The following is a 22,800-nucleotide window of genomic DNA, read 5'->3' as shown; positions in this document are numbered from 1 at the left end:
CAGGAGGTGGCGATGACGAAGGCCTGGGCGCGAGGCAGCAGTGCAGGCAGGGACTAGTGTCCGGCCACAGTCACAGGCACGTTCTCTGTCACGGGGTGTGACAGAACGGCTGTGTCAGGGGAATCACCCAGGCCCAGAGCCATCACTCCGTGGAACTGGGAATGGAGTTTAACCCCTGGGGAGGCAACATAGAGATGTGGGGAGGCCCCGCTCTGCCCCCAAGAACCCACTTTCTCATTTATACAGCGGGGACAATAAAAATGACAGCGAGCGGACCCGACGATGATCTTGGGCAGCCGTGAGCCCACGGATGCCACCGGAGATGACTCGCTAAGCCAACCTGTGTTCTTCACCGGCACAGCAGCCTGCCCAGCAGCCATGAGAGGTGGGAAAGCTCTCTCTGGGCACACAGCAAAAGACAGTACGCGGCTCCGCCAACAGTGAGAGGCTCTTTAAAGAGAAGCTCGGACCACCAACTGAAGAGAAGACGTCCTCACACCCAGCCTCGGAGCAGGACTGCGGGTCACCCACGGGTCTCTTAGTTCCCGGTTGTGACGGCTCCTATGGCAGCCTCCGTCCCTCACACAGCCCGTCTCCTGACAAGTTCACGTTCCCCTGGAAACTGCACAACAAAACTGAACACAGGATTTTGATAAGGGCCTCGTCCATGGCCACACCACGCTGCTATTAATACACTGGCGTACGTCTGTTTCCAGGAAACAGCGCTGTCTTCCTCCGGCATCCGGAAAGACAGCCGGGTCTGTCGGAGCACATCTGTCCACGACCGTGGCCGCCCTGCCCACGAGGGGCTGCGTCTGAGCCAGTCTCAGTCGACGACAGTTTCTAATACACAGACGTCAAGTCCACTTTGAACTCAATCCCCATCTGTCAAGATATTAACAAATCCCCCAACTCTGGTGTTAGAGGTAAATGTTACAAACATGTTCCCCTTTACTTCATCCAGCTCACCCCAAATCCCTGGGTAACGCCACCTGTCCGGGCACATCCACTCCAGGACCCGTGCCAAGGCCCTCGTCCCGTGCACGAAGGGCAGAGTGAAGAGGCGCCCCGAATGTCCAGAGCAGAGGCCGACAGCCCCGGAGGAGCCCCCCTTTCTGATCCCCCAGGCCCGACCCACAGCGCAGGGGTCAGTGAGGGACTCCGCGGCAGACCCGGTGCTGCCACTCACGTGAGGGGACCTTGGGTGAGTGGCTCGCTCTTCCTTTGACTAAGACATGCCCTATCTGTGACGTGGGTGTGACCCCAAGATCCACCTCCCAGGGCTGATCTGAGGGTGACAGGAGAATACATACAGAATATTTAGTAGAGGACTCAATGAGCAGATAGACTCACAGGAAGTTGCAGAATTAGTACAGAGGGGCCCGGTCCCTGTCATTCACATTCCCCCAAAGGGAACATCTTATATAAGCTTTTCTATTGTTGTTGTTAATCATCACACTTTTTGAGGTAGATTCATTATCAGCCCCATTTCACAGATAAGAAAACTAAGACTTAGAGAAGTTAGATACTTGCCCTAAGTGACACATCCAGTAACCAGTGTAACTCTAGAAGCAACAGTTTTCATACCCACAACGTCACACTGCCGTGGAGGGGCATGGGAAAGCTGATGTGGAGGAATGAGGGGGTGTCGCTCCTTTATTCCAACACTGACTACCTGCTGGGTATCTCTCCCTGTGTGTGAATCTGAGAAAATATCCCTCAGCAACCCAAATAACGGACAAGCAGCAAATGCGCTAATCGGGAAAGGGAATACTTTGAAAACACTCGAGTTGAAACCTCAGAACCCTCCGAGTGACGAGAATCTCTCGCAGGGCCCCTCACCAAGCTTGGCACCAAGCTCTGCAGAGGTTCCCTGGGAAAAGCCCCTGCACCCTGAAGCTCACCCAGTAAGCTAAACACACTCCTAGCAACAGGGCTCTTAGGTAGGAAGTCAGGATTTACTGATAAACATGAGGTTACGGAATAATTTAAATTAGAGCAAACATTTACTATATATACCACACACTGCGACCCGGCACTTTACAGTTGTTACCTAATGTAATCCTCAACATGCCTCCTAGGTACGTTCTATCATTACCTTCATTTTAAATCTTTTAAAAATTTTTTCTTTATTCATTTTGAGAGAGAGAGAGAAAGAGATAGGAAGAGAGAGAGAGAAGAGGAGGATGGAGGAGCAGGAAGCATCAACTACCACATGTACTTTGACCAGGCAAGCCAGGGTTTCAAACCAGCAACCTCAGCTTTCCAAGTCTATGCTTTATCCACGGTGCCACCACAGGTCAGGCTATCATTACCTTCATTTTAAAGATGTAGAGACTGAGGCACAGAGAAGTTAAGTAGGTCACCTGAGGTCACACAGTTGGTAAGTATAGAGCCAGGATTTGAACCCAGGCAGCCTGGTTATAGAACTCATGCTCCCAGCTGCTACTCCTCTTGCCTCGCTGAAGCCTCGAAGAACCAAATAAACCCTGAGCAGGTTGATACTTTTCCCCTTCCCACATGGCTCCGTTGGATCCCACAGACGGTGGTTTTCATAGTCTTATTGTTCATGTATGAATTCCTTGTCCTCTAAAATGGCTCCCTGGACGGACTAGAAAAGGCTCCCGCCCTGTTCCCTGTTCCTTCCCAGCGGTTGTCTGGGTCTCTGGGCTGGTCTTACTGCCTGCATGCAAATGGCTTTCTTATCTGATGTGGTGCCTTCCCAAATAAAGTTAAGCCAGAAATCAACACCTACCCAGACTTCTTTTCTTTTTAGTAAGAGGTATCTTAGAATCAGTCCTTCTCCAATCTTTACAAAGTTTCTATTTTCTACAAGTTCCTAAAAAATAATTTCTAGTGTTCTATGATTGTACTTGCTATTTTTTTAAAGGGTCCTGAGATGTTTTGAGAATGCAGAACAGAAATATTTATAAGGAAATTAAGAAATGGAAATGACTATACTAAATGAGGAAAAATGACAGTTTCCTTGGCTGAGAAATGATACCAACCTTAAGAGACAATGTTATAAAAAAAATGGTTGCTCAATGACCCTTGCGCTCACGGCAATGAAGGCTCTTTGTCGGCAATATGATTTTTAAGGGCTGAAGAAGCTAACTCAGCATAAATGCTCCATTCTAGGTGAATTTCAGCTCTTGGAACTCACCACGGTATGGACAACACCCTGAATTATCACTTATAAAATGTATTTTTTCAAAGCTTTTCCTACTATCCTCCAAAGCCAAATGCATCCATAAATTCCATAGCTTTGGCTCAAACTGCTATTGGAAATAGTATTCTAACTCTCTGACACCAACACTAGTATTTTGGCTGCTTCTAATGGATTTCTTTTATTTTTATTTAATTCTTTTTTTCTTTTTGGAGAGGGAGGGAAGAAGGAGAGGGAGAAGGGGGGGAGAGGGGGAGAGAGAGAAGCATCCATTTGTTGCTCCACTTTAGCTGTGCATCCACTGATTGCTTCTCATACGAGCTGGTGACCTCAAGATCGGGTTTCACCCACTGACCTCGGCACTCTGGGTCATCGCTCTACCCACTGCGCCACCACCAGTCAGGCCAGACTTTTGGATTTCAGAAACAACGCCTGGGTAAGGGAGGAATATCCTGTGGTACAATAGAAGGAAAAATTTCCTTTAACTGCCTGAGCGAGTCCTTACTCCCATAAGGGTACAAGCATCATTTACTAACAATGTTAAAATGTAAGTTCGATACAGATGTTACTATGGTGGTTCTCCCATTTGCAAGGTCACGTGGGATTTTACATTGTGCCGCACTGTATATAACTGAAGATAATTTAACTTCAGCTGATGAAAAATGCAGATTTGTCTACACTTAACATTTGTTTCCCAGAGTCTCCCTGATTTTCTGTACTTCCCAATGCAACTCAAAGTCCAGATTTTAATGTTACAACCTCGAAAATTCTCTTATTTGGCTAATTTATTTCTTTTTCTTCTTTTTTTCCAAGTGAGAGGAGATTCCTGTATGCACCCCGATCAGGATCCACCCAGCGACCCCCATCTGGGGCTGATGCTCTGCCCATCTGGGGCCATGCTTGAAACTGAGTTATTTTTAGCACCTGAGGCAGAGGCTCCACAGAGCCATTCTCAGTGCCCACAGCCAATGCACCTGGGGCTAACGCGCTGTGGGAGGGGAAGAGAGAGAGAGAGGGAGAAAGAGAGAGGGGGGGAGGGGGATGGTTGGAGAAGCAGTTGGTCACTTCTCCTGAACAGGAATCGAACCCAGGACATCCACATGCCGGGCCAATGCTCTACCACTGAGCCAACTGGCCAGCACCTATTTGGCTAATTTAGAGATTTCCTTCCTCCTCCAAAAAAATAAAAATAATCACTTCAGATGAAAAAAATCCTATTTCTAAAATCTACGAGAACTTGCTTAAAGCCTTCTTCTCTTAAACACCTACTTTCTTCTTGGCCCAAAAGCCCAAGTGTCTGCTACTCAACATCTAGTCCAAGAGGCATATTTTATTAATTTATTTTATTTTACTTATTCATTTTAGAGAGGAGAGAGAGAGGAGAGAAAGACAGGGGGGAGGAGCTGGAAGCATCAACTCCCATATGTGCCTTGACCAGGCAAGCCCAGGGTTTCGAACCGGCGACCTCAGCATTTCCAGGTCGACGCTTTATCCACTGCGCCACCACAGGTCAGGCCAAGAGGCATATTTTATACTCTCTTCCATTTTCTCATTTCTTTTTGAAGAGTTAGAAACTTTTCACAATAGGATTCATCAAAAGCTACATGACTGCCGTGCTGCGCCTGTGACCTCAGGGCAAAGAGGAAGTGGCTATTTCTACGCTCAGTGCTCAGAACAGTGGGCACTAAGAATGGTTTGTAGCCTGACAGTCCTTACAGCTCCCGGCCAGCTGGCATTTTGACCCCGTGGGCGCTGGTGGTCAGACCTGTGTTTGGGCTTCCAGTCGGGAACCCCGGGCGAGAGCCCCTCAACACTTTGGTTTTGCTTTTCTTGTGTAAGATAAGGTCGACCTGAGGACTGAAGGGGTGTGGGTGTGGGTGTGGACGCACATGGCAAGCTCGGGCACAGTGGGATTGACCAGGAGAAGGATGGTGTTCTGTAGGTCTGGGCGGGGGCTTTTTAGCAGTCCTTGGGCAGGTGTGTCGTGCATCCCTGGCTGAGAACCACTATGCTGATGGAACTTTCTGGGCCTATGGGGCCCTGGGTGGGCAGTCACACCACACTATAGGAAACCTTGAGACAAGCAGAGCACTTTTAAGGAACCAGAGACATCTGGTCAGTTTGGAACAGGGTGGGGGCATGCCAGAGATTTGCTCCCGGTATTTGCCTGTTGATGGGTTGTAAGTCAGGCCCCATGTGGAGCCCCTCAGTGGGCCAACTTTGAGTTGGCAAATGATTGTCCCAGCCCAGGGCACTGGGGAATAAAAAAAAAAAAAAAGCTACATGAAATCCTTAATGTTACTGATCTGTATACTTTAAAATGGTTACAATGATAATAAATTTCCTGTTATATATATTTTAATTCAATGAAAAAAAGAATCACAAGATACACAGAGGACCTAAGATGGCATTATGCTAAGTAGAGTAAGTCAGACCGAGAAAGACAAGTACCACATGGTTTCACTTATATGTGGAATCTTAAAAAAAATAAATAAATGAACAAACAAAACAGAAACAAACAGATACAGAGAACATTTTGACGGTTGCCAGATGGGAAGCGGGCTGGGGTGAAGGGATGAACAAATGACAAAATGCCAGTTATAAAACCAGGCACGGAGATGCAAAGTGTAATATAATATTCTATGTCAACTGGAATTGAAAAAAATGTAAAACTATTTTAAAACTTTTTTTAATCTTTTTATATATTTTCAAATATATTTCAGACATCTTTTCCCAGCTTCACTGAGATTTAATAGACATGATACTGTGTAGGTCAAAGGTGTACATATGGATCTGATACAGAATGACTATCACCATAGCTTTGTCTAACAATGCCATCGTATCACATACTTACAATTTCTTTTGTGGTGAGGATATTTCAGGTCTACTCTTTTAGCAACTTTCAAGTATACAACACAGTCTTGCTAACTACAATCACCATGCTGTACATTAGACTCCCAGAATTTATTCATCTTATAAGGTGAAGTATGTACTCTTTCCCGCTGGACAAATGGTTAAGCAGTCGTGACCAGACTAGTTCACTTGTCTGTCCGCTCCTTTCCAGCTCTCTGCTGTTTCTGTGGTTCATCCTCTTCCACATTCACATCTGTGGTGTCCCCGTGGTGACTTCCGGTTGCTCCTGCTCCCCTTTCCGCAGCCTGTGCAGACCTAACCTCTCCCCGAGTTTCCCACGATCTACTCCAAAATGAGTTCTCTTTTCCCCTAACCCTGATGAAACTCTCAGTCTCTTTAAGGGGCTGACCTTGGCTACAGGTTAGGAAGCAAGTACTCTTCCTAAACTAACCTGAACCAAAACATTTGGTCAATTTCATCTTTATGGATATATATATATATATTCACATTCAAAGAGGGGGCGGTCGGTGAGCCAAGTTTAAGTGACGGGTAGTGGAATTTTAAGCTCCGTAAGGAGATGTCTTTTAGGTCCCGCACCACGTGGCCCAGCAGCAGTCCCGGATCTATGCTGCAGGCGGAGTCATTTGAGAAGCCTTTCAAGGTGCTCACTGTCACGACCCCACCCTCAGAGGTCTGGAGTGGAGACCATGTATTGGAAAAAATAATTTTTTTTAATTACACAATAGCTCAGTACACATAACTTTTAACTAGCCTAAGTCCCTCCCCCCTCTTTTTTTGTGACAGAGTCAGAGAGAGGGACAGATAGGGACAGACAGACAGGAAGGGAGAGAGATGAGTGAGAAGCATTAATTCTTTGTTGCGGCACCTTAGTTGTTCAATGATGGCTTTCTTATATGTGCCTTGACCGAGGGCTACAGCAGAGCAAGTGACCCCTTGCTCAAGCCAGAGACCTTGGGCTCAAGCTGGTAAGCCTTGCTCAAACCAAGTGAGCTCGCCGCTCAAGCTGGTGACCTCAGGGTTTCGAACCTTGGTCCTCCGTGTCTCAGTCTGACGCTCTATCCCAGGGGTCCCCAAACTTTTTACACAGGGAGCCAGTTCACTGTCCCTCAGACCATTGGAGGGCCAGACTATAAAAAAAAACTATGAACAAATCCCTATGTACACTGCACATATCTTATTTTAAAGTAAAAAAACAAGACGGGAACAAAGACAATATTTAAAATAAAGAACAAGTAAATTTAAATCAGACCAGTATTTCAATGGGAACCATGGGCCTGCTTTTGGCTAATGAGATGGTCAATGTGCTCCTCTCACTGACCACTAGTGAAAGAAGTGCCCCTTCTGGAAGTGCGGCGGCCGAATAAATGGCCTCAGGGGGCCGCATGCAGCCCGCTGGCCGTAGTTTGGGGACCCCTGCTCTATCCACTGCGCCACTGCCTGGTTTTTAAGAAAACAGAATAATTTATCAAATAAAGAGAAAGCAGACCTGGCCGCATTTTTCACTTACCATCCCACAGAAACATTACAGGCTGCAAAGCCAAGCAGCCTATACTTTCTCTTCTGCACAACTCCAACCTCATGACCCCATGACAGACTGACACGGGCAAGGAGGAATCACTGCACGAGACTGTGTCCCGGGGTTAACTACACGAACTCATTATCCCAGAGCAGTCAACAATAAAAGTGCATCGAGGAGCTCGGAGCCTTCAGTAACACATATTGGGAGTGCATGCCACCCTGAGGCGGAAGGTCATGTTAGTCGTAACAAGACCATGCTGAGTATGAGCCGTTAAGGGAAGGATTCTTAAACCAGGGTCTCCAGAGGACCCGTGAACCCACTGAATGGACCCAACACTATAATAGAAGCACATCAAGAATTTTTCTGGGAAGAGGACTCGTTATTTCTTTTCAAAAAGATTAAGACCCTCTACCTCACTGCAACAGCAAACTCATTTACGGTGAGGAAGGAACGGAACAAGGGCGGGACCGAAATGCTGGTAAGCGGGACTCCTCGCGCATGCGCGTTTCCGCCGCACCGCTATCAAGAGAATCTCGGTATCCTCCAGAGGGGAAATAACCTCCTTGTGGAAGGATACAGCCATTAACCTAATTTGGTGTTCCCACTCCGTCTCCGTGCCATCGCAAAATGGAAATGCCTCGTCCACCGTAAAGCTTCATGTGCAGGCAAACAATGGCCTCCAGCAAAAAGCACTGGTGGGATTCCCGCTGCAGCGCCCCGCTCACCAGCCCTTTTTAGGTCGTGGTGACTACAGGGAAGACCTGTGGTCTTAGGTCAGGGCCATGCAAGCAGAGCCAGTCGTCACCATGTCACATGCATGACCTCTGCCACCTGCCGTGTCTCATTACCAACCTCACTCAGCAGGAGAAAGCCCACTCTGTACCCACTGCCTGGCACGCTGCCCCTTCTTGGGAGCTGAGGCCTGTCTTCAGCCCACCCCCATCCTGGACTCCTTGCGGAGCCACCTCACTGCAGACCACCCTCCAGAGTTCCAGGATGGCCTTTCCCAACTCTCGGGAATTTCTACATCTGCAAATTCCACGGGCCCTGTGGAAGCAACACGACCTGAACTGAAATCATTCCAAAGCAAACCTGCCCGGCTCCCTTTTTTCCAAGAATGGGATTGTTATTTCCCTAGAGAGTCGCATGCAAACCTTTGCCCTCACCTTTAGTGAGTCAGCAGGTCCTGGAGACTCAGCCCCACGAGGTCTCCGGCACATGTGCTCACCACCACGTTCTTCCTACAACTCCCCTCAATTCAAGTCCTCATGACCCATCACCTGGGCTACGCCAATATTAACAGGAGTACAACTCATCTCTGTACCTCCTGTGGGGTCTCTGCCTCCACACAGAACCGTCCTGCTGCTGCCAGAGTAATTTCTCTGCAAGCCCAGCCCCACCAGGTCACCCCCTCACTCTGCAGCCTGCCCTTGCGCATGCCTAGCGCATTCAGAATCGCAGTAACGGCCGCTGTTACCAAGCTCTTTACTGAGCGTCAACATGGTGCTTCATGCTTGACAGGTCTTAGGTTATTTAATCTTCCAAACAATCTCATGAGGCAGTACCTTCATTATCTCCATCTTACAAATAAGGTAGAAATGGGGGATTAGAAACATTAAATCAGTTATCCAAGGCTCCACAGCTAAGCCCTGGCAGGACTCTGAGAACTGGCCTCTATAGACCCCTTAGCTTGGCACCAAAGTCCTCCCACAGTGTGATATCAACCTACATGTCCTGCATCACTGGCTGCTGCTCAGTGCCCTCTCCTTGCACAAGACACTAGCTCTTCATATCCATCTTTTCTCTCTGCCTGAGATCTCCACATCCACATCTATCCCAACTGTCCGTTCAAATACTACACACTTGCCTGGCCGGTGGTGGCGAAGTGGATAGAGCGTCGACCTGGGACACTGAGGTCCTAGGTTCGAAATCCTGAGCTCACTGGTTTGAGTGCAGGCTCATCTGGCTTGAGCATGGGGTCATCGACATGATCCCATGGTTGCTGGCTTAAACCCAAAGGCCGCTGGCTTGAGCCCAAGGTCACTGGCTTGAGCAAGGGGTCACTGGCTCCACTTGAGCCCCCTGGTCAAGGCACATATGAGAAGCAATCAATGAACAACTAAAGTGATACAACTATGAGTGGATGCTTCTCATCTCTCTCCCTTCCTGTCTCTCTCCCTGTCCTTCTCTCTCTCACTCACTAAAATGAACAAAAAACCAGTGTTCACTCCGCACACCCATTGTGTGCCAGACTCTGCCACTCTGCCAGGCCCTTGGAACCCTGCTCTGCTGAGCCTGTAGTCTACAGCTAGTCAGACACAGTTGAGAAAGCATACATCTGTCTACATCCCAGCCTTTCCCCAAGGTTCACATGGGATCGGCTCCTCCTTGACAGCGTCCTGGAGCACCTGCCCCTCCCCATTCTCCGACACGTCTCCACATGTGCTAGCATTTCGCCCACAATCCCCCCTTACTCTCCCCTTCTCCCTAATCTACATACTCCCTGGGTTAGGAGTCAAACCCTAGGCCAACTTCTACCTACTGGTGACTTTACAGAGCCTCAGTTTCCCCATCGGTAAAGCTCCCAAGTTAGTGTGCGGATTCAGCGGGATAAACACACGCAGCACCCCGAGGACCTGAAGTGGCAGCTCCTGCCGTGTGGACACACACTTCCACAGGCGCGATGGCGGAGGCGCTCTGGGCTCCAGCTCCTGCCGTGTGGACACACACTTCCACAGGCGCGATGGCGGAGGCGCTCTGGGCTCCAGCTCCTGCCGTGTGGACACACACTTCCACAGGCGCGATGGCGGAGGCGCTCTGGGCTCCAGCTCCTGCCGTGTGGACACACACTTCCACAGGCGCGATGGCGGAGGCGCTCTGGGCTCCAGCTCCTGCCGTGTGGACACACACTTCCACAGGCGCGATGGCGGAGGCGCTCTGGGCTCCAGCTCCTGCCGTGTGGACACACACTTCCACAGGCGCAATGGCGGAGGCGCTCTGGGCTCCGTGACGGCACGGGACAGCCTGCATCACGTCTGGGCATGAAGGCCAAAACAAGTGAGCCCTGGAGACACCGGGGGGGGGGGGGGGGGGCTCGTTCCCTGGAGGCTCTGCTGGCGGTCCAGGAGTGGAAACCCTGAGTGGGTCCCTTCTCCCGAGACCACTGCCAACCCAGACGGGGCTGCTACGAAACACGTCACGCAAGGATCCTCTCCGCCGTGGAGCAGGTCCAGTTTCATTAAGCAAATAGCTCCGTGGGCACTAGAAACAAAGGGAGGAAACTGGAGTTGCCTTTTTTTTTTTTTAAAGAAAATCTCAGCTCTTCCCATAGTGTGCGGCTGCGGAGAGCTCATCTTCATGTGGCCCAATCCACCCTGACAACAATCTGATCATCTGAATAACACTGGGCGAAATCTCCACTCTGAGGATAGTAAGAAAACGCCCGATTGCAGCTATGACTGCGGCCTAAATCATTCACAGAACCGTGTTTCCAGTGACCGCGTACAATGAGTAAGGGCGCCTCTAAGCATTATAAGAACTAGTGGGAAGTGACCACCACCACCGAGTTGACGTCGTTTTATCGGAGGAAAGGAGAGCGCCAGGGCTGCTCCAGCCACGGTGTGGACAACGTGAAACATCCAGCTCCCAAGGGGGTTCTCACCACTGGGGGGGGGGGCGCAACAGGAGTGCTGTCCACATCCTCCAGCCTTAGTCTATTCCACATATCGGAATAGCTCCATGAGCCTGAATTCAAACGATAACAGGACTACTGTATATATACCTAATTAATGAGTATGTATTTTATAAGCTAGCTTCTCTTATTTTTTAGATTATTGGTGATTCATTATATATTCGTCACAATACTGTTTTTCTTCTCTATCTACTCTTTGTTGTTGGAGGCTGCCATGTCCGAGCTGGCTTTTTCTACGACCCTCTATGGATCTCTTGGCAGAACCATAGACCGCGCCCCGAGCATCGCCTCTGGTGCTGCACAGCTCACAGCTCCTTATGAAGCCTGCACGAGGCTCAGTCACACACGGACACAATGACCAGGAATGGAGCGTGTGTGTGGAGGGACTAAATCTCTTCTGTCCCAGTCTCCGCTCTTTCCCCCAAAGTTCAGTGCTCCCTCGGGAAAGACACGCCCCAGCCGCAGGAAGACATCAACACATCCTCCATTTTCACAGTCATGTCATGTCACAACTTGTTAACGTCTCCATTGGAAAAGGACACTTGTCAAGGTCACAGAGGGCCACCAGCTGTGCTCTGCACCCTCTGGAGCAGGTGCGTCTGTGTGCATCTTTGCACACGCCACTATGTCCATCTGCTATTGCCAAAACCTGCCCTTCAAGTATCCCAGTCACGGAGCCAGAATCTGTCGAGCTGGACTTGACCTGGAGCTCACCTGGGCCACTGCCCCACTGTAACCATGACAAAACAGTCCCCTGGAGCTTAGACAGCTGTCCCCAACGTCTCTCCCCGGGCCAGCCTCTCCAAGTCAGAGGTCTTGGTTTCTTTTCTTGGTCACTATTTTTGCAACCTCTTTCTTCCTTTGTTTAGTGAATACATTGGTTTCTGCATTTAGGCAAATAAAAAGCATTATCCAAGAGGAGGACATAATTATCAAAGAAAACTGTCCTCTTTTTATCATCAGGATAGACACACAACGGTGATTGGTATTTAGCTTGCAAATGTGCGCCCACATAAAATTAAAATAATTAGTTATAAGGGCCAAGTTAATTCAATTATAAATTCCTGTTACCCAAATAATTCTCAAGAAATACAGTGATCGTGCCAGCAGCGCCAGATTCCAAGCCCAAAGGCAGACTCGCCATCTGCTAAAAGCGCGCAGACTGGTTTTCAAAGACAAGTGACCCCGGGCCATTTAAAAATCTTCCTTAAAAGAAGATACACTCCATCTTGAGAGGTGAGACGGGGCAGCTCATGACCGTAAGAGCAGAACTGCTCTCCAAAGTAGATAGATTTCAAAGCTTTAGAACTTTCTCTTTCCTTCCAACTTGATCAGCGGGGACAGTACTCCTTTGGGAACAACCATCTGGATTCAAAAACATAGAAATGGTCCCAAAAAATAACACATGCTTAAATGTCAGGGGTACATGGCAACTTCAGAATGCACGGAAAAGCTGCCTTTCCTGCTACAGTTTTCTGTATTCCTTTAGGAATCGCCATAGGTCGAAAGCCTCTGGCTCATGTGAGTGGTTTAAGTAGCATGAAAGCCATTTTGCCATTCATAAAACCATGTGGAAATAGCTCTAATTAGATTTCGAGTGCAAAACAGCTCTGCCTCTATGCCATCTTAACACCTTTTTACTCAATCTTGCAGGAAATCAGATTTTAAATTAAATTATAATGGAAATTATCCAAGAAACTGCCTCCTCTTGGAAGGCTACCACACAAAGGAAATAAATTCCTTGATTTATTTATCTATGTCAGGAAAGCAGCGACATAGGTAAATCTCAGTTGACGTACACACTCTTCTTCACACTTCCACCTTCTACACAACTACTGACGTCCTGAGGGACAGCACCCGGTGAGTGCACCCTCTAGAGGAGGCTCCAGGAAGCAGGGCTCTACCCTGTCCTCTTTGGTCCCACGTGGTCTCTTAGTCACATATTTTATTAATAAAGGGATGAGTTCATTCTACACAGTTGTCGTGCATCCACTCCTTCCAGTCCTGGAGACACAAACATGAGTAAGACAAGGTTCTTTTGTTTAGCTAAAATGTTTTCCGTTTATTTTAAAAGTCAGCTATACCCAGCACAAGAGGCCTCCGACTGTGTCTTACACAAATTTCACCGCAAACATAGAGAAACTGCAAGTAAAATGTGTCCTCGCATGCCTCGCGTGGCCTTTTCCGAGCCAACTCGTGAGCCCCTTTGCCTCGCGGCACGCACCTGGCTGAGCGTTCCCAGGACTCCAAGATGCAGTATTAAAGCAGCAGTTCTTTAGAGAGCCAGAGGGAAAATGTCTGGTCCTTGTTTGGTTTATTGTGACCAGTAGTTCAGATGAAATATACTAAGGAGTTGAAGTAACCTTGGGTACCCTCAACAGTTAAGAGAATTCAACATAACCCAGACTAGTAATAATGCAGAAATATGTCGCCTAAACCGCCTCAAATATACCAAGTTCATTCATCCTGTCATCCAATCACCGTTTGCGTCCTCAGAGGGGCTCCTCTGCTCTTTCCCATCGCTGGGACGTTCCCCTGCACTGGATGTGGATTCCAATACTACGCTCCCCATTATGGAGATGGGAAACCTGAGCACACCGTTGACCCAACAAGAAAGGTTCCCATCCAATGCTCAGAGCCAGGCACTGAGCTGCCCCCTCTGTGGGATGAGCTGGACCCCAGGCCCTGCCACTCAGACCGGCTGAGTCACCTACTGGATGAATTACTAGCTGCCGCCCCCATCCCAAGCCCTGCTTGCCTCATCTCTAAACAGGAATACTAATGGTAACAACCTCAGATAGCTGTTCCAGAGATTAAATTCAAGTGATACAGCACAGAGCTCGATAAAGGCTCTTGGTTCCTACTACCCGCACTCACACTCATTGCCCTGTGCCCCACGTACAGTCTGGCAGGTGGTAGTCGGTGAGCCAGACGAAGACAGCGGCTGTTTACAGACAACTTCACGAGCAGATGAGCAGCACTGTGACGGCTCTGGGAGAGCCCACACAAGAGCAGAGCACAACCCGGCTCTGTACAATGAACCCACCCAAACCAAACATCAGATCAGCCTTCCACCCAGGTCAGCCACCCAGCTTCGCATGAACAGAACCAGTCATCACACCCATGAGCTACCACAGCACACATGCCCAGCCTGACCCTACTACCCACAGATACAAAAGCTTTGGCAGGGGCCACCAGTGATTAGCAATCATAGAATCACAGGCCATATGGACAGGCAGAATGCTGGCCCACGTCCTAACCCCTGGAACCAGTGGCTACGTCAGGTCACATGCAAAGGGGAATGAAGGTTGGAGATGGAATTACAGTCACTAAACGGCTGGCTTTAAAATTGGAGGTTATCCTGGGTTAGTCCAGGGGCCAATGTGACCTCAAGGATTCTTAACAGTGGAGAAGATTGGAAGCAAGGACCAGAGAGAAGGCAGCACAAGAGGATTCGGTCCAACATCACGGCTTTGAAAACAGAGGAATGAGACCACAAGCCAAGGAACATGGCAGCTTGTAGATGCTGGGAAGGAGCAGGAAGCAGGCTCTCCCTTCGGGATTCCAGGAGGAAAGCAGCCCGTCGGCATCTCCATTCTAGCCCGGTGAGTCCCGGTTTGGACTTCTGAACTATAAGATAGTATGTGTGATGATCTGTTGCAGCAGCAATAGGAAACTAATATACACTATTACCCAATCAGGAACCTTAGTGAGAGCACTTTCTCAGCCGTTCTCCTTCGCCCCTGCTGATTCTTTACTATTCTGAGCTTCAGCTTTTGGGTTGAAGCTGGTTACTCTACTGGTCTTTACAGGAATCTCCACTGAGTCAGGTTCCAGATCACTCAGGAAGTTGTTTTCAAAGGGGAGAAGAGAGACAGTTGCCGAGATCCTAGGATGGTGTTGAGGAGTCAAGTACACTCTCCAGGTCTGCCCTATTCCGTCCCTTCAGGTCTATGAGATCCTTCCTTCCTTCCCTCCTTCCTTCCTTCTCTCCTTCCTTCCTCCCTTCCCTTCCCTTCCTTCCTTCCTTCCTTCCTTCCTCCCTTCCTTCCTTCCTTCCTTCCTTCCTTCCTTCCTTCCTCCCTTCCTCCCTTCCTTTATTCCTTCCCTCCTTCCTTCCTTCCTTCCTTCTTCCTTCTCTCCTTCCTTTTCTTCCTTCCTCCTTCTCTCCTTCCTTTTCTTCCTTCCTTCCTTCTTCCTTCCTTCCTTCCCTCCCTCCTTCCTTCTTTTCTTCATTCCTTCCTTGCTTCCCTTCCTCCTTCCGTCCTTTCCTCCTTCTTTTCTTCCTTCCCCCCTTTCTACCTCCTTTCCTCCTTCCTTCCCTCCCTCCTTCCTTTTCTTCCTTCCTTCCCTCCTCCCCTCCCTTCCTCCTTCCTTCTTTACTTCCTTCCTTCCCTCCCTCCTTCCTTCTTTCCTTCCTTCCTTTCCTCCCTTCCTACATCCTTCCCTCCTTCCTTCCTCCTTCTTTCCTTCCTTCCTTTTTACTTTCCTTCCTCCCTTTCCTTTCCCTCCTTTTCTCTTTTCCTTCTTCCCTCCCTCTTTCCCTTCTTCCTTCCTTCCTCCCTCCCTCCTTCCTTCCTTCCCCAAACAGCTATTGAGCACCTCCATATAGCTAGAGGCAAGAGAATACAAGACTGAATAAGTAATCTTTAATCCTTAAGTGAAGAGCTCATTAAAGACTCCATCTAGAGCAGTGATTTTCATTTTTGAACCATTACCCATAGAAATACATTTTTACATCATAGTCTAACACACACACTCACAACTGAAACAAAACTTTTACTAAACAATACTTAATCCTTACCAAAAGAGAACTATTCTATTCTATTCCATTCTATTCTATTCTTTTTTTTATTTTTTTTTTTTTTATTTTTCTGAAGCTGGAAATGGGGAGAGACAGTCAGACAGACTCCCGCATGCGCCTGACTGGGATCCACTCGGCACGCCCACCAGGGGCATCGCTCTGCCCACCAGGGGGCGATGCTCTGCCCCTCCGGGGCGTCGCTTTGCTGCGACCAGAGCCACTCTAGCGCCTGGGGCAGAGGCCAAGGAGCCATCCCCCAGCGCCCGGGCCATCTTTGCTCCAATGGAGCCTTGGCTGCGGGAGGGGATGAGAGAGACAGAGAGGAAGGAGGGGGTGGGGGGTGGAGAAGCAAATGGGCGCTTCTCCTATGTGCCCTGACCGGGAATCAAACCCGGGTCCCCCGCACGCCAGGCCGACGCTCTACCGCTGAGCCAACCGGCCAAAGCCCCTATTCTTAATTCCAACCAGAAACCTATTAAATTCATTTCACAACCAGTCACGGATTACGTCTCTCAGTTGGTAAAATGAGACCCAGGAGTTTGACACCTGTGCCCAGATGCTCATCATGTAGACCCAAGGAGGAGATTCCTAAGAGACTTTCTCAACTCTAGACCATTCCTTTCTCCTGCCCACAACCATCCTCACAGGGTGACGTTTAGATTCCAGTCATTTCAATGACAGTCACCACCTCTCCCCACTCCCTCCCAAGCACGCACATACACACAATCTCATCACTCCTTGATGAGAAGAAATCCAAGGCACTGAATGTGGAAACCCATGACTCACTCTTCCCATCAACCAGGTACGTGACTGTCAATGTCACTCAAGTGCGAGCACAGTGCACAGCGAGGGGCTCCCAGCAATAACAGCATCAGAAGGGAAGCTCTGCCTGCTGAGACACCAGAACATTGGATCAGAACCCCCAGGGACCGGAAACGTGCTAAAAATAACTTCAGTAATCACCCCACACACTAGGGAATACGCAAAAGATCCTCCTCCTCCTCCTCCTCCTCCTCCTCCTCCTCCTCCCCCCCCCTCCCCCTCCCCCTCCCCCTCCCCCTCCTCCCCCTCCCCCTCCTCCTCCTCCCCCTCCCCCTCCTCCTCCTCCTCCTCCTCCTCGTCCTCGGAAGCCTGTGCTGAAGGTGACACGCAGGGCTGGAGTGGCCTCTCCCTGTGCTATCCCACAAGCCAATAGCCCCAGCTTCAGAGGGCCCCTGTAAAGAGCAGTTGAGAAAGTCACATCGCCCTTTTATGTAAGCGCGCCTGATTTGCGCGCGGGAGGGGGGTGGTTATAAATGGGAAATTTCACCCTCACTGACTTGTCATTCCACCTAATGACACATCGTAAAGCTTATCTTTTCGTGGGCTAATTTTAGACTGATACTAGTTCACAGATCACTAGTTTAGAAAAACATTCCCCTGCTTGGCAAACTCAGTCCACTCTCGCCAACAGATCCCGCAGCAGCAGGACTGGCCGGACCAGGGCGCCGGACCAGGGCACCGGACCACCAGAGGCGGGGGTGGACCACCAGAGGCGGGGGTGGGCCACGTGCGCGAAGGGGGGCGTGCTGGTGCGGCCTGGGGGGTGGGGCAATGACGACACACCACAGCGGCAATTTCCCGTCAGGTCATGCTACATCCTTGCCCTTGCTCAGCTTTCTTAGTCTTCTCAATAGACTTTCTGGCAGAAAATGTTGAGGTTGAGTAGGATGCTAAAAATAGTGCAGGTCCATGGCAGAACCACCCCCAGAAGGAGCCGAGTGTCCCGTCATTGGCAATGCCCCCAGGGCTGCTTTCCATGCACCCTTTATGCGACCAGTGAGAAGGCAGGAAGACTGGCGTCCCACCACGCCTTGTCCGCAGGGGCCCCAGCGTCCTGAACAGAATCATGATTAAAAGATGTTTCCACGTTCTAATGCAGTGGTCCCCAACCCCCGGGCCACAGACCGGTACCGGTCCGTAGGCCATTTGGTACCGGTCCACAGGGAAAGAATAAATAACTTAGATTATTTCCGTTTTATTTATATTTAAGTCTGAACAATGTTTTATTTTTTAAAAATGACCAGATTCCCTCTGTTACATCCATCTAAGACTCACTCTTGACGCTTGTCTCGGTCACGTGATACAGTTATCCGTCCCACCCTAAAGGCTGGTCCGTGAAAATATTTTCTGACATTAAACCAGTCCGTGGCCCAAAAATGGTTGGGGACCACTGTTCTAATGGAAGGCGAGGCAGTTTCCTGTCGGCCTTCTGACCCCACTCCTGCAGGATTCACAGCCCCGCGGTCTCTGAAGTACAATCCGAGTCAACAGGCAGCTCCCCATGTCTGTGCACCCCTCTTTTCTTCTCATCCCCTTCCTCCAGCCGGCACCCCAGGATTCGCCACTTCGGCGTCTTTCTTGCCATTTCTTTGACTTTCCAGCTCCTGGTCCTGCAGTTTCTCTGCTCAATCACCCAGCCATGCTCCCAGGTCCTGCTGGGACAACCACAGAACAGGGAGCGGACTCCCCCAGAGGGAATGGCCTTCAATCCAGGAGGCCCAGGGACCGTGCCACACCTCTAGACGGGTCCCCTTCCTATCTCACTGAGGGACACGCCAAACTTGGGCCCTTCACCCCTCTTTTCCCTTGACCTCTGCCCACACCAAGAAAATCAAGACCGTTAGGTGAGAATGCTCTCAACTGCCCATCCACCCCCTCCCTCTCCTCCTGTCTTAGGGCCGGGACACCCTCCCCGCCTAAGGCCAACAGTCCCCCACATTCTGCTGTGTGTGGCCGCTTGTGTCCCCGGGGCCCTGGCTCCCCTAGCCTTCCCTTAACGTCACTTCTTTCTACCTTCTTCTCTGGACTAAGCCTTCTCCTACCTTCTCCTCCAGAGACTGTCTTCAATTCCTCCTGCCCGTTTATGAACCGGTGGTCCACGGCAGATGCTAGCCCTGCAGTGACGTCCCATTTCCACGGACAATGCTCTTGCTAAAGGTGCCAATGACCTCCACGCTGGCAAACCCAGTCCCCCATTTCAATCCTGCTCCCGCGCCCCACACTGGAGGCTCTGACGCTGGTCTCACTCCCTGCTTCTTGAGACCCCCTTCTCACGGGGCTCCAGGCCCCATCCTCCTGTGTTCCTCCTCTGCCCCCCCACCCCATTCCCTCCCGGCCTCATCTGCAGGCTTGACTCCTCCTCTCTGGCCGTAAGAGTTGCTTCCTCTAAAACTCCCTCTTGACTGTCCTCCTCTCCTTGGGCTCTCCCCACCCAGACCCACTGCGGATCTTTCCCAGTCGGACCCCCAGCCGCACTCTCTCCTCAGCTCCCGACAGAGGCACCCAGGGACCCGTGTTCTCCTCCCTGTGGGTCCCTTGGGCCCCTCGAATCAACAGGTCAGCAGCTCCACCTTGGTCATATGCGTCACGCTGAAAGCTGAGGACCTAACGCAGCTCCTGGCAGACTGTAGGTGCTCCATAAGTGACTGCCGAATGAATGCGTGCATGTCCCAAGCCAAATCCATCCCTCTTTCCCTCCAACATGCTCCTCTCTTCGGAATTCCCATCTCCGCAAATGGCAACATGACATCACACAAAAAGAGACCTCAAGCCACCTGAGATGTCCCTGTCCCGTCCCCCAGCCCCTGCATCCATTTAGTGATTAAAAACGTATGGTTTTTATCTCCATAGCGTCTCTCGCGTCTGGTCCCTCCTTCCGTCTGCCAGCACCACCTCCTGATGGCCAGTTCTCATCACCTGAACATGAACCAGTATGATGGCCTCTTTCCGACCTCCTAACCTGGTTTGGCCATCAGAGGTTCACCACCAAAGGCACCTCGTGATCGGGCTCTGTCTGGCTCAATAGGAAGAAGGCAGGGTATCGGGTAGAAGACCCATTCTGGTCAGGGAACCACGGCGCCGTCCACGATGGAGCCACTGCAGAGATGCGCTCAGAGAGTCGGAGCGGTCCAGGCAGAGAGATGTGGGTGGGGTGGGAAGGCCATGTGACGAGCACTACAAACAGAATGAACACGTGTCCCAGCTTGGAAGGGGCATGGCATGCTCTAGAAGCCACAAGGCAGCCAGTATGGCTGGAGCCAGGGAGCAACGTAGAGCAGCTGGCTAGACAGGGCCAGATGGCCCAGGGCCTTGGGGCACAGGCGAGAAGGGTTCCCTCTTCAGAGCAATGAGAAGGAGGAAGTGACAGAAACAGGTCTGAGTTTTCAAAGCTCCCTCTGCAAAGATGCTGAATTAACGAAGTAATGATGGCTACTTCCCTACCATGACGAAATGCAGCTACCTCGCTAAAACTCAGCATGTACAACAGGAAGGCTAGTAGCATTGTCACTACTTGGGAACAAGACATGTCCATCACCATGGTTCCTTGAGGAGCTAGCCAACACACCTGACTGGGAGAGAGAAATAAAAGATTTAAAACTCAGGGGAAACAAATGACGTAAAATTATCGCTACTTGCATATGATATTCTTGTCTAGTTTAAAACGCCCCAAAAGAATCCAGGTGGTAGGAGCAAATTCTTATGTAGAAATCAATAACTTGCTTCTACACACACACACACAAAAATAACCAATTAAAAGAGGTATTGGAAGAAAAGACCTCCATTTATAATAGGAACAGCCGAGTGACATTCTTAAGAATAAATGCAACAAGAAGTGCACAAGAGCCACAGGAAGAGAATTTACCCTGACCTGAGGGACTCAGACTAGGACTTGGAAAGTCTGTGGACAGGAAGATTCAACAATGTAACAACGTCGATGCTCCCGATTTAGTCTATAAATGTAATGCAATCCCACTACAAGTAATGTGACCTTTCAAAGAGTCAAAACAACCTCATTTTAGAGTTTATATGATAATATGATTACAGTGTGGCTATGCAGTAAAGAGCAAGAATGGACAGGGGTTGGGAGGGATGAGTCTGTTAGACTTCGCAGGGCTCCCAAGTGAGGGCAGGAGAAATCCCGACATGGGCCCCGCCTGGGGTGGAATCCAGGGAAGGGGATGTATCTGAGAGATGTTTATTTGGTGAAATTCCCAGGACATGGTGATTGATTGGACCTGGGAGGGGCGAGAGAGAGAGAGAGAGAGAGAGATGTCCAGCGATGACTCCAGTTTCTGGTTTGTATATTTTACTAATTAATCACATCTCCTACAGAGGTGTCCCCTCTTGACTAAAACCGCTGCTGGTGGTGGTGTTTCTCGGCCGGGGACCTCCCACAGACATAGCGGAGGCCCTCCGGAAAGGCGCTTTAACTAGCTGTTGTTCATAGCAAAGGGGAGTGCTGACTTTGGCTTGCTGACTCTGTTAACCAGGTGTTCAGTGCAGATCTTTGGTGAACAGAACGAGTCCAGCCTCAGAAAGCCTGCTGGTCCCTCTGCCTTCCCTCCCTGTGATGTTAGCCTTTGCTGTTCAAAACTGTGCTAGTTAAAAAACAGGGCAGTGGTTCTGTTTGATTGACCTGATCGGGCTCGACGTTTACTTGAGCTGGGGCTGGACCTCCCGGCAGTATCCACACCCTTCCTATTTGATAAACAAACAAACCCTAAATGTCGAACAAAGCCCTCACCTCCATGGGCTGCCATCGTCCGGGCAGTCTCCCTTCGAGGTTTGCCTTTCTCCCCCCCCCCACCTCCGCCCATTCCAAAAGCTTCCCAACACATTTTCAAACAGCATAGAGTGAGTTTAAATACACCACACCGTGTCTGCCTCTCAAACATGTGCAGAAATTATTTCAGTGAATGTGTTGTGTGATATGAAAAAGAAGTCTATTTGTTTTGGGTACAAGGCACGTGTCTGTTAAAACTCGGGAGCATAAGCCAGTGCTTGACGGTAAACAAGTAGACAGCAGCTCACCTAAACTTCACCCGGCCAGGCTTCCTTCTGCATCTACACAGAGTACCGGTGAGGTGCCTGACCCTGGTGCCCAGAAGATTTCCGTGCACACAGCTCGCCTAGGAGTCATAGTCAAGCGCAGCTTCTGAGTCTGCGAGTCTAGGGTGGAGCCCGAAACTCGGCATTTCTAACGAGCTCCTAGGCGATGCCTTCCCACCAGCTCACAGACGGCACTGGGAGTAGTCACAGATTCTAGACGGGCTCAGCAACTTAAAAGTCGTGTTTCCTGAGAGTTACCCTGCAGCCTGGGACCCATTCTCCTGAGTTACGAACCAGGGTTTTGCTTCTACCTCCTGTCAAAGAACCTCAGATGGAACGGGCGAATGTTTTAAAGTCTCTTCAGCCTTCAGCCACCTGGAGGTCAGACTGCCCCCATCCCAAACTAATGTAGATGTTCTATTTGCTGGAAAGAAAGGTCTTACCTAGAAAATCCTGCAATACTTAGTAAAGCCTCACCAACGTGGATAAAACAAAAGGGAAGCTTTAATCATGAAATTTTAAAAATACAATAAGGCTTATTATGCTCAGTTTCACAAGGCAAGCAAGGTTTAGAAGTTGGAAAAACAGTTTGCTCTTAAATATGTCATATACTTCCCTGTGGATTATGTTGGTCACTTACACTGTCTGTGATAAAAAGAAATGTCTGAGGCTCCCCAGCCCCTATGTGAAGGATCAAAAATTCTAAGTAAAAGGAAACAGAATTTCTAAAGTCCTCCTGCGTTTAAAATTGAAAGTCTTTACCACAAAAATGTCTATGGCAGTCCTTCATTAGAAACCGTTCCCGCCCTGGCCGGTTGGCTCAGCGGTAGAGCGTCGGCCTAGCGTGCGGAGGACCCGGGTTCGATTCCCGGCCA

The 22,800-nt window shown here is 49.7% G+C and overlaps 1 protein-coding gene and 1 non-coding gene across 8 annotated transcripts in view; one reads left to right on the top strand and one right to left on the bottom strand.

The window, feature by feature from the left end:
* Nucleotides 1–22,800, bottom strand: part of ZDHHC14 (zinc finger DHHC-type palmitoyltransferase 14) — a 253,025-nt gene that overhangs the window by 190,125 nt on the left and 40,100 nt on the right. The gene's annotated exons all lie outside the window — the stretch shown is intronic.
* LOC136316532 (small nucleolar RNA SNORA43) lies at nt 4,750–4,877 on the top strand. The gene has a single exon (XR_010727762.1). It is a non-coding gene; the product is annotated as a small nucleolar RNA SNORA43 (small nucleolar RNA).

Source organism: Saccopteryx bilineata, chromosome 12 (assembly GCF_036850765.1).
Source record: "Saccopteryx bilineata isolate mSacBil1 chromosome 12, mSacBil1_pri_phased_curated, whole genome shotgun sequence".
Taxonomy (NCBI): Eukaryota; Metazoa; Chordata; class Mammalia; order Chiroptera; family Emballonuridae; genus Saccopteryx; species Saccopteryx bilineata.
Note: the sequence above shows the minus strand (reverse complement) of the source record. Positions and strands in the feature narration are given on the sequence as shown.